The sequence below is a fragment of the Bacillus rossius genome, chromosome 5 (assembly GCF_032445375.1).
Source record: "Bacillus rossius redtenbacheri isolate Brsri chromosome 5, Brsri_v3, whole genome shotgun sequence".
In the NCBI taxonomy this organism is placed as follows: Eukaryota; Metazoa; Arthropoda; class Insecta; order Phasmatodea; family Bacillidae; genus Bacillus; species Bacillus rossius.
The window spans coordinates 15,766,243-15,782,991 of record NC_086333.1 but is presented as its reverse complement, the minus strand read 5'-3'; the positions used below and the strand labels follow the sequence as shown (position 1 = coordinate 15,782,991).

Below are 16,749 nucleotides of genomic sequence, written 5' to 3'. Positions count from 1 at the left end.
AAAAACTTATGGAATTTGGCTACATACAATAGTGACTTGTTTTACCGGCATTTGTTTAAAATTAAAATAATAAATTATATTTTGGATTTTAAAAGTGATTGTTATTATTTCACGTAATCTGATTTATAACTAAGCCTTAGTTCTCGCGACTGCATGATCAATGTGTGCATTACATGTTGATTGAGTGTTCGCTGTGTTAATTGCGTATCCAGTGTGTGTACTGTGGGTCCAATGTGTGTCCTGGGTGTGTATGTGTATTCATTGTGTGTCGAGTGTGTGTATTGTGTGTTCATTTAAACTCCTGTGTGTGTACTGTGTGCTAATTGTGTGATCATTGTGTGTCATTGCATGTTCAGTTTTTGTACAGTATGTCCATTGCATGTACTGTGGGTCCAGTGTGTGTGCTGTGTGTTTACTGTGTGCCCATTGTGTGTCTAGTGTGTGTTTTGTTGTGTATCTTGTGTGTGTACTGTGTGTCCATTGCATGTCCTGTGTGTGTACTGTGTGCTCATTGTGTGTGTAATGTGTGTTTATTATGTGCCCTGGTGTGTATTGTGTGTTAATTGAATGTACTGTGTGTTCAATGAGTGTGCTGTGTGCATTGTGAGTGGACTGTGTGTACATTGTGTGTGTCCTGTGTGTTTACTGACTGTATATTTTTTGTTTCTATTGTGTGTTTCGTTGTTTGTTCTTTGCGTGTACTGTGTGTCTGTCCATTATGTGTATTGTGTGTTATTTTCTTTTGTTGTATTTGTGTCGTTTCTTTAAATGTGTGTTTTCAAATATGGATTAACTCTGAATATTTACTGGTTAAATACCTCTTGGTCTTGATAAAACATTTTTCAGGAATTCTTGGTCCTTTAGTAAGTGTAAAACATGTGTGGTTGGTCTACGTGCTTGTAATTGATTTTATTGATACTTTATGCCTGACAGTTCGAAAACATTGTCTTGACTGCTCTAAATATGATATATTCGCTATCGACGAAGAATGTTTTGTGGTTCGGAGATACCCTACTTATACCTACGTCTGACTTCATACATGACATGGTATAATGGTCTGAATACACCTGTCTGATTCGTATAGCATTGTACATGAACTGGTTGGAATGTATTTCATTCATCGAAAATTTTTTAGACTTCCATGTAAACAGCGTGACAAAATATTTATTTTGTCAGATATGTACCTTGTCTAGTGTTGTTTTTCGTAAAGTGAATGATTAATAAACTCCACAAAAGATAATGGGAAACTTAATTCAAAAAAAAATATTTTAATCTTTAGTTATCCTTATCACTGGCCGAGAATCAAACCAAGTACGAATATCTATCGCGTCAGTCATTATTTTAATAAGTGATTTTTTTATGAATTTTGGAAATTTTTCCGAATTTCTAGATTCATTATTTCAAAATTTTAAAAAGGAAGGCATATCGGCTTACTGGAGGCTGGTAGATGAAGAACTAAAGCCGCTTTTAGGATTTTTAACATGATTTATTTTATAACAAATTTATAACGAAAATATTTTTTGCATCGATCAAGTATCGGACCAAGGACCTATATTGATCGAATCAATCATTACATGCACAATAATTGTTTTGAATGATTTTTGAAATTTTTTCCAAATTCCTAGCTTTAAAATTACATATTTCCAAGATGGTGGGCAAATGTCAAGATGGCGGGCTGCCTGGCAATAAATAATTACTTCACTCTAGTAAATAAAAATTAATCTAAAATGGCGGTAGTGCCCTCTAGCAGACGAAATCAAGATGTTGGATGTGCTGTCATACTAGCTGTTGTAATATAGGTACTATATAATGGCATTAATGGTGGGAGGTCAGTCTTTCGTTTAACTCCGTGGAGAAAGAATATGTTGCCATTTTTTGTCATATCTGGTTTGAACCATTGACTACGAGATTCATGAGGTAAGTGCTTTTTTTATTTTATTTTATTTAATTTTGATTAATTAATTTTTTATTAATATTCAATTATTCTGTGTTTTCTAGCTAAATAATTACGAATTTACAATATGGCAGACGTGACATCATATTTGCAAAATGGTGGATTTTTTAAAAATAAAATGGTGTTTCCATTATTTAATTAATTAAAAATTTTCTCCCGGTTTTCTAGCATTATATTATGGATTTTAAAGATGGCGGCTTAACGAAAAGTGCAATGTTTCTAGAATCCAAGATAGCGGTTGTGACATAATCAAATTTTTATTAAATTTATATTTAAATTGTCAATCAATTTTTTTATAATTTTTTTACATATTTCATGTTTACTCCTGCCGGGATTCAAACCGAAGGCTGGGATGAATTTGGTTACTAAACGTTTGAAGTAAGTAATTTTTATTTTATTTTTGGGAATATTTTTGATATTTTTGGGAATATTTTTGATATTTTTGGTTAAAAATTAAAGAATATATAAAGTTTATGGTAAAGGCCACGGTCATGTCCTCAGTGGCATAGGGAGGCTTGTAGACACGGACTCTAAATCTCTTTGTGGACTTTGAGTTCTTCAAAGGCAAAAGTAATTTGAGACATTTCCAATTCCGAATTTTCGAATTTTTTTAGAATTGAAACGGAATATTTTCCCTAAAACCGGGAATGTCCTTCAAAATATGAATATCTCTATAAATTTTAAGTGATTTTTGAAGAATTTTGAGTAATTTTGAGTCCAAGATGGCCGCCGTGACGTCACAATCCCAGTTGGTGGATCGGCTCAGTGGCTCCCCACCCAGAACCGAGGCACAAGAGTCCAGTATAAATACTACTGTCATAATGGCGAATGTGTGTACTGTTTGTTGATGGTGTTTTTAAATGGTTGTTTATTTTGTTGAATGTGTGTCCAATGTGTTTCCTAGATGACGAAATTTGGTCCAACTGTGTTTCCTAAATGACAAATACATGTCCGAATGGGTGTCCTAAATGACGAATTTGTGTACAAAAGTGTGTGTCCTGGATAAAAAAATATGTGTCATTTTATTGAGATTGTGTCCAAATGAGTGTCCTTTTTGACAAATATGTGTACATTAATGTGTGTTTTTTTTTTGGTTGTGCGTCTAAATGTGTTTTTTGTAGAATTCGTGCCTAAATGTGTTTTTAACATACATAATGTGTACCTTGTTTGTCGTATTTTATCATTTTTGTTGAATGCTTGTTCAAAATGTGTCCTTTTTATTAATATCGTCCAAAGGTGTGTCCTAGATGAATGTAAATAGTCATGTCTTTAGACAGGACTGAATATTTCATGGTTGAGCAACTCTTGGTCTTGTAGTAAGCATAAAACATATATTAAGGATGGTTGGACCTACCGTAAGTATCAAACATGCCGAGTTATTTGGTCTATATGCATGTAATAAGTTATATCCGTACTGTAGGACTAGCAGTTTGGAGACTCTTGTCTAGTTTGCTTGAATTAGTTCATGGTTTGTTCGAAGGTATAACAATTATTGCAGAAGAAGGCCTCGTGGTTTGGATGCCCTTGGCCTACACACCTAACCTTGTACATGACCTGGTTGAAAGTTATGTAATATATTGTTAAAGAAGGTCTCGAGGTTCAGGGACGCTTGACCTATATACTTGACATTGAACGACTTGGTTAAAAAGCATACCACGTATAAACGAAGAAGTTCTCGTGGTAAGAAGATGCCTGGTATATATGTTTGTAGTTGCACTCCATTAATTATAAAAGGCGTCTAATTTGGCCTCCATGGTAGGCATAATGATATAGTGTAAAAATTTTTCAGTGAGTTAGTTTACTTTAATGGAATCCTTGTTCATATTGATCAAGATTAATAAAATAGACGAATGGTAAGAGAAATAATAAATTTAAATTATAATTTTTAAGCTTATTACTTTAAGCACTCAAAAAATGTATCAAAACAAGTACTGTAATAGATGAGATCCAAGAATATAATGAAATAAATTATTATTGTTATTTATATTTTTCATAATTTTTAGGATTATAACTACATGTTTTAAATATGGCGTTCTTCAAAGTCAGTGGCCTAATGAAAGTTGGTAAATGGTTAATTTAAGCTGCTCTGTGGAAAATTCTCATATTTAATCAAATATGTGTTTTTTTAAGCAAAAAATACCTTTTTAACATCAACAAAGTATCGAACCGAGTACATGATTCGATTGAATCAATATGATAATTAAAGTTTTTTATGGTTTATAGATTTTTCCAGAGTTTCTTGGTTAATATTTACATATTTTCAATATGGCGGCCAAAATGTCAGACAAGATAGCGGATGCTTGACACAGTCGTGATTACATCTACTGCTGTCGAGTGGGTAAAAAAGTAAAACCAAAATGGAGAGTGCATTATTGAGCAGACATAATCAAAATGGTGGATCCAAGATGGATGCAATGACGTCATCTGGTTTGGTGTAATATATTCCTTGGAATAAGTGGCAGGGGGTCAGTCTGCCAGTAGACAAAATGGGGGAAGGATAATTATTTTTTCCATCATCGTGATTAGATCCGAGGACTTCAAAGTCCATGACGTATTTTGTCATCAAAATTTTTAATAAAATTGTAATTAAATATTTGTTACAAATGTTATATTTTTAACATTTTTAAAATATATTATGACGGAGTTCAAAGATGGCGAAGTGACGTAATAATACAAAATTGTGGAATGTTCTAGAATCCAATATGGCGGCTAGTGTCAAGATATATATTTAGGCTTAGTGGCTAATTTATATATTTTTTTAAAGTTTTTACGTTTCTGTTAGAACTTTCAGTTCTTTTAAAGGCAAAACACCACTTCAGGGAATTTAGAATTTTTGAAGTTTCTAATTTTAATTGAAAGTTTTCCTTCAAAAATTTTTTTTTCTTTTCAGATTTTAAATTTTTATTGTGAAAATATTTTCTAAAACAGAAAATTTTGTTTTGTTTTGGCGCATTTCATGTCAATTTTGGAGAATTTTAGTCGAAATTGGCCATTTTATTGCAAATTTCGAAGATCCATATAAAACATAAATGTCAAGTTTATCCAAGATAGACGCCGTGACATCACAATCCAATAGGGCGGCCAGCACCACGTTACCAGAGCCTGAAGCATGGCTCCTGACATACTAAATTCTACTTCTGGCTAGAAGGTTCTGATATAGTATTTATTTTAATCCTTGTGTCAACAGCTTATTCGCACACGACCTGTCAAAAAGTTTTACATGACAATCATTAATCATTACATTGTAGTAATATTTTTTTACATGACTTATCATTAATGTTAATTTTTATGGTCCCATTCGTAAAATAGCGTTGTGTTGCACCTGTACATTGCAATTGTATTCCAGTAGTTGCCTCTATATTCAATGACAATTAAATTAGTGTTGCACAAATAAGTTGAGCCAAATATTGAATTACACTTTAAAATAAATGGTTTTTAAATATTGATATTATTACAACAGTATGTCTAAGTAAAACCACTCATAAATTTAAAAACACAAGTTAATTTCATGCATCTAATATTGAACACAATACACATATGCGTTATTACTAAACTTTTTTCTAATAATTATTTATTTATTTGGCTATTTCAGCCATAAGATAAGAAAACTTTAAATGAGAGCCACTTGTAAAATTTAATACATGAGTAACAGACGATCTATTTGAAGCAGGTAGGTTTGTTATGAAATCTTTTTGAGCTTCAAAATATTTATTTAATGATATAGGTTTATTCGAAACAAGACGTAAACACGGCCGTGCGGCGAGTGCTCGCAGCGCGCAGACGCCGGAAGTGCGGCCGCGACTGCGCGGGCAGCCGACCTCGCGGATAGTCGTGACCGCCCGCGGCGCGGCCTCCGCGGCTCGCTCAACTCACTCCGCAACAAAAAAAACAGAGCACCTGTAAACCGGTTTCGCCTTCAAAACTCGTCGTCATACGTCATCAGTACAGTCTCCTCTCCCTCTACCATTAATCCTCTAAGGTTTACAGGCCCCAGCCATAAAGGATATAACATGTTTATGACTTGACTAGTGTTTTCTTGTTTATTGGGCTGAGTAGTGCTGACGGCTTTGCAAGATTTACACCAGATGACTAAAATTATTTTATTATTAGTGTCTTAAAAAAGGGCATATATTATGTATCACTTTGCGGCTGATGGTTCAACGGACTTTTTGATTAGAGGTTAATTTAAATATATAACATCTAAGTATATTTAATTAATTTTTTTAATGTGTTGTAGTAACACTGTTTCAGTTTTCTGTACATTAATTTTCGCTGTTATTTGCGGTGGCCCTAGCGACCAGAGCTTGATTTTAACTGTTGGGTCGGTGCACAACGTTGAGAGAGCCTGAGTCACTGAAACTACTGAGGCATCAGTGGTCGAGTTGTTTGCAGTGATCGGGTGTGGAGTTGGGGCCACGACAGGTTATCACATACCTGAAATTGATTTGACTGTTGTTTCAGTATTTTAAGTGTGCTAGAGACCTTGTCAAGTTGATGGCTTGACTTAAAGACAATATGAGGTCAAGGGTAAGGTGGTCCTGCCACGATGAGAGGGCAATTCAGAAGGTACAAGCTTCTATCAAAGAAAAACTAACACAACCCTTGTATGCACAACGTTCTTGTGTTTGGCGGATGAGAGTAACATTCCTTCTATAAGAAATTGTATGGGCGTTTTCAAAGAAGTTTGCGGATTATTCCATATGTCAGCCAAAATAACTGAAATACTGAAATCAACGATATCTGACTGCTGTCCTGAACAGAATAAAGTAACTTATTTCACTGTGTGTAGCACGGTAGGTGGAAAGGCACGACTCGGTGCTTTTACTTAAGATATTTTAGAACCAATCCTTTTTTCTCTTTTGAAAATAGAAGAAGAATCTAGTGACTCAGCATCTAATGCACACGCTTTAAGTAGTTCTATCAGTCAATTACAATTTCTTGTCAACCTTTAAGTTTTGAGTTTTGTACACATAACTTATCTGAAAAAAATATATAGATAATTCTGAAGCCATAGAAGATGTACAAGTGTCTTAGCTCTGCTGTCAAAACAATTGGTAAATGCTCACAACTTTAAAATCATGTATGTTCAAGTAATGGAATTCGATGCAAAATTAGACCTTAATGAAAAGATTTTAAGAGTTTTTCGCCTTCAAACAGCCCGCAACAAAGTCTCTTACAGAACTGAAGAAGAATACTATCGAAGAGATGTTTATGTACCTTAACTTGATGATTTTTGTAATTCACTGAAGGAACGCTTTGACTCTTACAAGGAAACAGTTGCATCCTTTAAACACATTACTTCAAGAATTTTGTACCAAAAGGATTTCGGTTCATTGGTAGCTACTTTCAATTTCTACGAAGATTTTTCACATAAAGAGGTCATCAAAAGTGAGTTTATATTGTGGAGATAAAAGTGAAGTCTGGAAAAATCTGATAATCTTCCCAAAAACAGCCATTAGTTTACTAAAAATTTGTGCCAATTTTTTTCCGCTAACATTTATATTCTCTTGATACTACTCACAGTTATGTCGGTTTCTGTTGTAACCGTGCAAAGAAGCTTCTCCAGTTTAAGAAGATTGAAGACTAACTTAATAAATACTACATCGGGAAGTAGCCTTAATGAACTAGCATTGCGTTTGATTCATAGAGACATTAAAATAAGCGAGGAAGAAGTTCTTGACAAGTTTGCGAGTGTACCAAGAAATCTGGACTACGTTTTTTAAACTTTACAAAAAAAAAGCAAACTTCATTTTTTAATGTATTAACTTTATGACACCGTATTATTAGCTCAAAAATAATAAACCAACATTCTTTTATATTGTACAAAATTTACATTATTGGGTTGTTGGGAGCAGAGCAACAAAAAAAAAATCATTATTAAAAAAGTTAAAACATTAAGTAAGTAAAAATGTAAGGGGAGTCATGTAAATAATATTAACGCGAATACAATTAAATTTTTAATACGTGCGTGTTATAAAACATCGCTCTATCATATAACAAAGAATTAGTTCAGTTCAGTTATAAAAATTACCTGAAAACTTAATTGTTTAGTCACAAAACTTTGCTTAAAACCCCCTGAAAACCATCCTTAATCATTGAATGATAAAATTACAGGCGCAACTAACGGTAAGCTTAGTCATATTGGCCCCACCCCCAAAATTATAACATGTATTGGCCACTGATTAAGTACTATAATACACGAGTGTCATAAACACATTACGTTTAGCGATGTATGAAGTTTAAGTCAGTATCATTACTTAATGTGAGTTCTCAAATTTAAGTGATATAGACCTTCTCTATGTAATTTTATTTAGGTAATGTAAAGTGACTATCTGACTGCATATAAACGTTATACGAGAGGGAACTGAAAAATAACGCTTGGGAGCTGTTGTGGCACAAGGAAAAATTTCTTGGGTTTTTTAAAATGTTTTTTACTGTGCAAGAACGCAGAGGAAATTTCACAGCCGCAAGCTGTTCGGAGAATCAGTCATTTTTCCTTGTAATGAGTGTGCTAAAGAAACACACACACACTGAACTGCCAAAGAAACCATTCTCATCGTTTTCGGGTGAGCTTCTTGGCATACTGGCTCAGGAGAGATCCCACAACAGCTCCGTAGTGGCGGAAACAATTGTCCCTACAAGTACAGGATGCGCAAACTTACTATTCCAGGTAATTTTGGTTCCCTCCTCATATTGTAGGCGTGGTTACACATGTTAGCGCGATATTTAATATGTTAGTTATAGTCATAAAAATTGCAGGTAAATTCATTGCTATTTAAGTATAATAGTTTAAGTGAAGTAACTTAAGTTAAGGATTTTTTGGTGGGATATTTCAAGGCGTCTGTGACAATTCAGTGACGATTCTGTGATGATTTTGAGAGTTCTGTAATGTGTTTGACAATTCTATGGTCTCTGTGGCACCTGCGAAGTCTGTTTAGTCTATGAAGTTTGTAGAGTCTATAATAAATCTACGAGGAGTCTCTAATGATTCTTTATACACTTTGATAAGTCTGTGAGGATTATGTAATTAATTTTATATGTCTGTGTGTATTATTGTGGATTTCATAGGGTTTTTTTGTGGGACAGTTCAAGCCAATGCAAATGTAAATGATTATTAGATTTTTGTTTGTAGTTTTTGTTTTATTTCTTGAACCTGTCACTTTTATGGTACCATTAATTAAATTTGTATTTTTTGAACTGATGAGCGATCGAACCGGGGAAGTATATAGATCGAATAAATTAGTATATTAATGAGTGAATTTTTCAATGATTTGTGGAATTTGTTCTGAATTTCTAGCTAATAATTAAAAAAAAACCTAAATGGCAACCAATATGTGATCATCGGCTTAGTGGAGACTACTAGACTAGGAACCTAAGTTGCTTTTATTTCATATTTTTTTAAATTATTTTTTTGTATTGATCAATTATTGACCCAAGGACAGGAACTTGTAATAAACCTGTGTTCCTGCAGACTTAGTAGATACTTCAAAACAAAAATACTAGAAACGTACGGGCAATGGCATACATCAAGAAGACATATGAACAGTGAACAGAGGCGGAACACAGGTAATATACCAACAAATAATTTAGGTGTTAACACCCCAAAAGGCTGGTGGGTGTTAAGGTGGATCGTAATATATAAAAATATAAATAAAACACTGAAATCTGGTTACTTCTGGATTATTTTAACGATTAACTTATTTTATTTTGGACAAACGAGATTTATCATAGTGTGATAGTTAATACTTTTGGTCACCACTTTGATGACTTAATAAATATTTTTATGAAAATTCACAGCTTCAGTAAACTCACAATTTAGTACATTAAAATATAATTGAATTGAATTTTACTACACGCAGGCCGGCCGCGGATAATTGATGATTACTTTACAGATTACATATACATATTTTAAAGCAAGTTGCACAAACAAGGTTTGAGAGCAATAAAATCAAAAATAAACAACTTTCCATTATTTTGGACTGACAAGTACTTTTCATTACTAAATTTTATACCTTTTTCTTTAAATGGTAGTTGAATAGTTCGCAAATTGTTCGTAGAGAATTTAAAACTTTAAGATTTCTTACATTGTGTCTTCCAAACATAGACTTAGCTGCATGCGAAGAGCTGACATCCGAACGGCGAGGCGTGACGGGGCGGATAGCGGACTAAAGTTGACGGCACGATGCGGGGAATTTAGATGGCCGAAATCAGGAACTCATTGCGGGTAGATGTGGTTGTCTACCCATCACTGGGAATGAAAAACCCCACAAATTGTGGGGTAGGTCGGTGGTTCTATCTATCCATGTGATGGTAGACGACCACTAGCGCGGTTGCACGCACTTAATTCACCAGAAAAACACTAACACTAATATGATGTAGTCTAAAATTTAAAATTGTAAGGGTGTTTCCCCCTGGTCGTCGCGACTACATCCTATAATCTTTGATGTCCGACTTCTCAGGAGGAGAGACGCGGTCGCGGTAGAAGTAGCGCGGTAGATGTAGGATGCTCCCTGTACCACAGTAGATTGACGACTCTCTCTACTTGAGAGAGTCCCTTAGGTCCTGCATGGGCTCGAAACCGAAAAGTCGGGAGGGGGAAGAGAGAAACAGAGTGGGCGGAGCTAAGCGGGCCATGGGAGGAAAAGTACCTTGGGATTGGTCAGGGCTTGTGGGTGTCATAATGCCACAAGAAAAAATCTAAAACTCTCTCTATGGCAGCGCCATCTTTAGTTGGCACGGGTGCCATGAGATAGCGCACCGAGTGGTGGTGTTGCGGAATGGGATTGGAAAGGGGGATTGGAAGGTGGTGCTCACTGGCGGGAGAAACTGACATTAGCATGCTTAGTTTCGGTTGTGCTCGAGAGATCGCGCACAAGCCTCGTGCGTGGAGCGCAAGCATAGGCGTGGCTTGTTCCTAAAGGAGAGGAGGGGTTGACGAGGGAAAGGGCATGGTCCGTGCCTCGGTCATGGTTCCTGGAAGCATAACAGAAACCCTTAGAGGGCCAGGGGTGGCGGGGTAGTGCTTGTTTTATGCCGAGACCAGCACATCCGCTTGGCTCACCAGGTCCTCGAGCCTGGGAAAGCGAGCTACGCTCGCCTGACAAGACAGGTACCCCTGCATGAGAAACAAGGTGGAAGGCACGTCAGGCAGGGAGAGTTATCATACCTGTTCCTTCATTCAGGCGAGATAAAAATTGACTCGGCTAGCCTACTCTGCGTGTAAGCATCCGCATGTCTCTGCTGAGACGTTGAGACTCTCTTAGACCCACTAGTAAAGTTTTAATATGTATAGCCCTGGGTGGTATAGCTGAGAAAATAAATTTTGATGAGGTCCTCTAGCTTATGGGAAAGCAAAAATATTTTAATAAATAAAAGTTGAAAAATTGAGCCAAGAAATTACTGATTTTCGGCTCAAACTGATGAAATCATTCAGTATATTGATTGCAGAATATTTAAATGGAATAAAGGAGTTTTCCCGGATGTTTCGCTAAATAACTAAAGATTTACAAGATAATGACCAATTGTTAAGATGGTGTGCATCCTGGCAATACATTATGACTGCACTCTAATGGATAAAAATTTAAATAACATGTAGGTAGCGCCCTTTAGCAGACGAAAACATAATGGTGGTCTCCAGTAGACGAAACCAAGATGGTGGACGTGACGTCATACTAACTGGCGCTATATATATATATATATATATATATATATATATATATATATATATATACATTGCATTAGTGGTGGGATGTCAGTCTGCTGGTGGCTTCCGTGGAGGAAAGATCCTTCACAATGGTTTTGCTCTCGCTGGGTTCTAACCGAAGACTTCATGTTGTAAGTGCATTTTTTAATTGAAATTTTATAAAAATTGTTTAATTTAATTATTTAAATATTTTCACATTTTTTCCGTTAATATTAATGAATTTTCTTGATGGTGGTCGGTACGTCTTTATCCAAGATGGTGGAATGTTTTTATTGAAATTTTTAAAATTTTTTAAATTTTTCTTTATTTTCTAGCATAACGAAGATTGCAATGGTGATGTTATAATTAAAAATGGCAGAATTTCATCCTAATTGTCAAAGTTATAACCTAGGATGCTTAGCGAGACTTGTATAGATGCGGACTTTAAGCTTCTTTGCGGACTTTTAAACCTGTTGATATTTTGAGAACTAAAACTGGAAATTTTCCCTCATAATTGGAATTATTCCCTCGAAATAGAGAAAAATTTTATTTTTTCAAATTTTTGAAATTTTTGATACATTTTTTTTAAACGGGAAATTTTGGCGGAATTTTCAAGGTTAAGGTCAATTTCAAAGTTTAATATTAAGGTCATCCAAGACGGTCACCGTGACGTCATAATCCAAGATGACGTACCGGCACCAGGCACTACAACCTGATACCTGAGCCAGAAAGTACTTTTCTACACTACTCATATCTCCAAGCAAATCTAATTGGCGATAATAAACTGAGCAAGAATAACTTTACGATGAGTTGCGTTTCTTTGTTTAAAAACTTTTTCAACATATAGTGTGAGTAGGGGTTAATTTGGATTTATAAAAGTAGATAATATCTCCGATCCAAATATAGCAGGCAACAAGAAACTGAGCAAAATCCCTAAATAATTAATTTCTTAGCTTTTTTTACCATTTTGTTTTTATTATACCGCAAAGAGGGTGAAAAGGCAAAGGGTTTGGTTTTATTAAAAAAAATCATATCAATGAATCTAATAAAGTGGTAGGGTGAAAGTTGGGGTAATAATAAGCATAATTACTAATATACTAACACAAATGAAGCGTTTTATTACGTGTACAAAGATTCGAGTATTTAAAAAATCTTAAAATAATGTAGGTATCTGTAATGAAGTAAAACAGGGAGAAATTTGATTGTAATTATTTTGTGCAGACTTCCAAATTATATTAAATAAAAGAATAAAAGATTACATAATATGAATAAAAATTAAATTGTGGAAATTTCAAAATGTTATTTAAAAAAAGTACTTTATAAAACTAAAAAGAGGTGTGATTTCGTAGAATCGGTATACTTAATCTATATTATAATTAAAAAATGCTACGCATTAAAATCATTAAAAATATCAATTTAACACAGTTTTGTTATAAATTAAGTTTTTTATATATAAGATATTATTGTAATTTATTTCATTTAAACTTTTGGAATTAGCTATTCGAAATTTTTTACAATCAGCAATATCCTCAAGTTTCTACCAGCGAAGCCGCGGTTAATTAGCTAGAGGTTTTACATATATACACTAACACACACAAGCACACACACCTAACGCACACACCCACACACACCCAACACACACAACCACACACACCCAACACACAAAACAAACACAACACACCCAACACACAAAACAAACACAACACAGACAAAAAGCACACAAAACACACAAAAACACTAAACAAAAGACACACAAAAAACAACACTCAAAACAAATACTAGCACACAAAAAGCTCACACACAAAAACACACACGCACACAAAAAGCACACACCCAAAACACATAAAAGCAAACAAAAATCACAAACACTAAAATCACAATCTCACAAAAACAACACAAAACACACATAAAGCACACACAAAACACACCAAAAGCGAGCACACAAAACACACAAGAACACACACTAAATCACACACAGAAGACACAAAAAGCACACAATAACACACACAAAACACAAAAATACATTCACCTAAAACACAAAACACACAAAATGCACAAAAAACACACAACACCCAAAACACACATACACACAACCACACAACACACAACACACACACTATCAAATACTAACACACACACACCCACATAAAAACTCGTTTACATACACAAATCATATATGAAGGAGATCTCATAAACAATTTTTTCCTCAATTAGTTAGCAATAAAAATAAATATGTAATAACAATTAAAAATGTTAACAAAATATACTTAGCTGCGATCGCGTGGTAAAATTTTTATACTGTTTCTCTTTAGAATACAGGTTTAACAAACGCAATCATGGTTACACCGTTGTAAAAGGTAAAACTCTATCTTCGTGTTTATTTTGGTTCTTTTTTTATTCATACTTTATAAAGAGCAATGTGTTAATGAATTATCTCTGTTATCTCAGATATTTGTCATAAATGAGCTTGACTAAATTCGGTAACTTACAACGCAAAATTGTCTGATCCAGTTCATCTTTAATCGTGACGGATTACTTATTAATTCCTGTCCTTACTGTGGCTTGGTGTGTTAAGCCTTTTACATTTTGTCATGACGTGCACAAGCGGAGTTAGTGTGTAGTGTTATATCGTCTTTTCTAAAGCCTCCCTAACGCACTTACATTGCATATTTTACCTCACATCGAGTAAAATCTCTGTAGAGAGTTCTAGGGTGTGCTTTGGAAAGCAGGTATGTGGCTGAAGATTAAATTGTGTGGACATTAAATATGTATAATGTAATTTTCGAGTAAAATATTATTTTGCAGTTACAAAAAGAAACATTTTTTAGTTCAAACAAATATGATTAATTACGAAAAAAAAACAGTTATTTAGTTAACTTTAAAGCAGTAAAAAAACAGTTTTGTTTCTTTATTTTTCAGGGATTTTTCGAAGTAACTTAATGCAAGAACGTTTCTTTTATGATCTATGTCAAGCTCTGGAAAACAACTTAACACCTTAAAATTTTAATTCGAGAATATGTTGTCTAAATTTAAATAATTACAAAATAAAAATATATCGCATTTTTTCTAAAACAAAGTTTTATTTTTCAGCGATCTTATTGCTGTAGAAACCAATAAGTGAGAATTTGGTTAAGTGGGAATTATCACTTCGGGTGTGTCAAATATTTGTGAAACTTGGAAATTATGTCATTATCCGAGAAAATTAGTGATTTCAAAAATTTATTCATAAATAATAAGTATTTTCACCCGTGAAAACTTCGTGTCATAACATATTGCTTTTGACTGCACAAAACGTATCAGCATCTGTTTATAAACCTTAAAACTGGCTTTGTGATTTTGATGGTTTGCTCAACGAACTGTATTCATCAAAAAAATTATTTCATCTGTGCCAGAGGCGTAGCCAAACTAGTGTTTATAAAATCGGTTAGTATAATTCTAGCCACTAGAAAATATTTTTTTTTCTACATTTGTGTGGGGTAGACGCACAGAGATATCGTAAATAGGACGTTACTGCCACTTCTTCATATTTTACTAAAAATTAATAAAGTTTTAAGTGTGTTGATCTAGAACTTATAACATAAAAATTGAACTGGTTCCTTTTTTTTTACAATTATATGCATTTTTAAGTATGGCTACGTCATGCACGATAGCTGTGTTAACGTTTAGCATATGCTTAATTAGAAATTTTGTACATAATTTTAATATACCAAAAATATTTATTTTAAATTTGTGATTGTCAAAACTCTTTTTGGTTTATGAAATTTTGTATGTTCACATTGTTGAAATGAATTTTTATGATTACGTAATGATTATTGAACGGTGACTTAAGTAAGAAGCTTCTATAATGGCCTGGGTCCATTTTGGACTATAAAAATTACCCTGTGCTGTATAACACTTTTCTGGTGTATTCAACTAGGCATTTCAGTATGTGTAACGTTTTTTTCTAATGGCCCAGAAGCGTTAATTGTTAAAATTCAGGTTTATATCAACGACATCAAACGTAGGAGTGAAAAACTTCAAAATAGTGGCCGATACCTGAGGTAAGCCTGAGAAGACATATAAGCTTAGTGACGCCACTGCATTTGCTTAAAATCTATAAGTCCGACAGCCTAATCTATTGTTTATTATGTTCTACTTATAATTTACTACTAACAGGACATAATATTTTGACGAAATATGCAACATTAAGAATTTTATTCGCAAACATAGTTCTGTTTCCTAAGACTCGGTGTAAGCCTGTGGTCTTGAGAATGAGTTTCTGTTATACCCTGAGATATATAGCAGAGTGCAATTTAAAATTAACTTTAAAGTTGGTAATCCATTATCCCTATTTTCATATATTAGAGTGATCAGTAATATTTCAACGTAATCATAACTTTTTTGTGTGTATGTATATATATATGTATGTATATATATATATATATATATATATATATATATATATATATATATATATATATATATATCTATCAGTGGCGTCTCGTCAGGGCAAGCAAGGCAAGCAGTGCTTGCCCAGGCAGTTTCCAGACATTGTATTTTTTAAATAAATATTTTATTCAGAATAGTATTTTACTTTGGCTCGTGCAGTTAGGTGTATGTATTTTTTACACTATCTTCTTGGGACCCAATACTGTGCGCTGTGCGCTATAAAAAAAGAACTCGTTGACACAAAAACATGCTGTTTTAGAAGCGTTGCTAGGTTTAGAAGCGCTGGTAGGATCGCTTTCAGCAGGAAGGCTGCCGCAGTAGTTTCCTTTCGGAAGGGGGGTGGCATGGTACAAAGGTTCAGGGAGGGGATTGGCTGGAAAAATACGCGGTAGAAGCTACGAATTTTTTTTTATTTTCCTAGCCTAAGTTAATTCTAAGTGTGTAGGGGAGGGTCCAGGTTAGGGGAGGACCTAAGTGTGTCTCAGGCCGAAGCCTATACACTCTACCATGCGGGTTTTTAACCATGCAGGACAAGGGCGCGTGCATCATGTGCTTATTGGGGTTTATTGGCCAGCCATGGCTGCAATTGGCGCCATGACTGACGCCCCATTGGTCGCCTAGCTTAAAAGCTAGCTAAGTGTGGAAGGTAACGCTTTCTTGCCGAACTGGAGCGAACATGGCCGAA

General features: G+C 34.4%; 1 protein-coding gene across 5 annotated transcripts in view; it reads left to right on the top strand.

Annotated features, from left to right (window-relative positions):
- Positions 1-16,749, top strand: part of LOC134531609 (sodium-dependent nutrient amino acid transporter 1-like) — a 357,424-nt gene that overhangs the window by 65,112 nt on the left and 275,563 nt on the right. For 2 of the 5 annotated variants that reach the window (XM_063367359.1, XM_063367355.1), the window contains exon 1: positions 14,237-14,365. The exons of 2 other annotated variants lie outside the window; for them this stretch is intronic. The gene's annotated coding sequence lies outside the window, so the exon portion shown is untranslated. Of the gene's footprint in view, positions 1-3,731; positions 3,808-14,236; positions 14,366-16,749 lie in introns of those variants that run through there. One more of the 5 variants, XM_063367356.1, reaches the window with a different exon arrangement.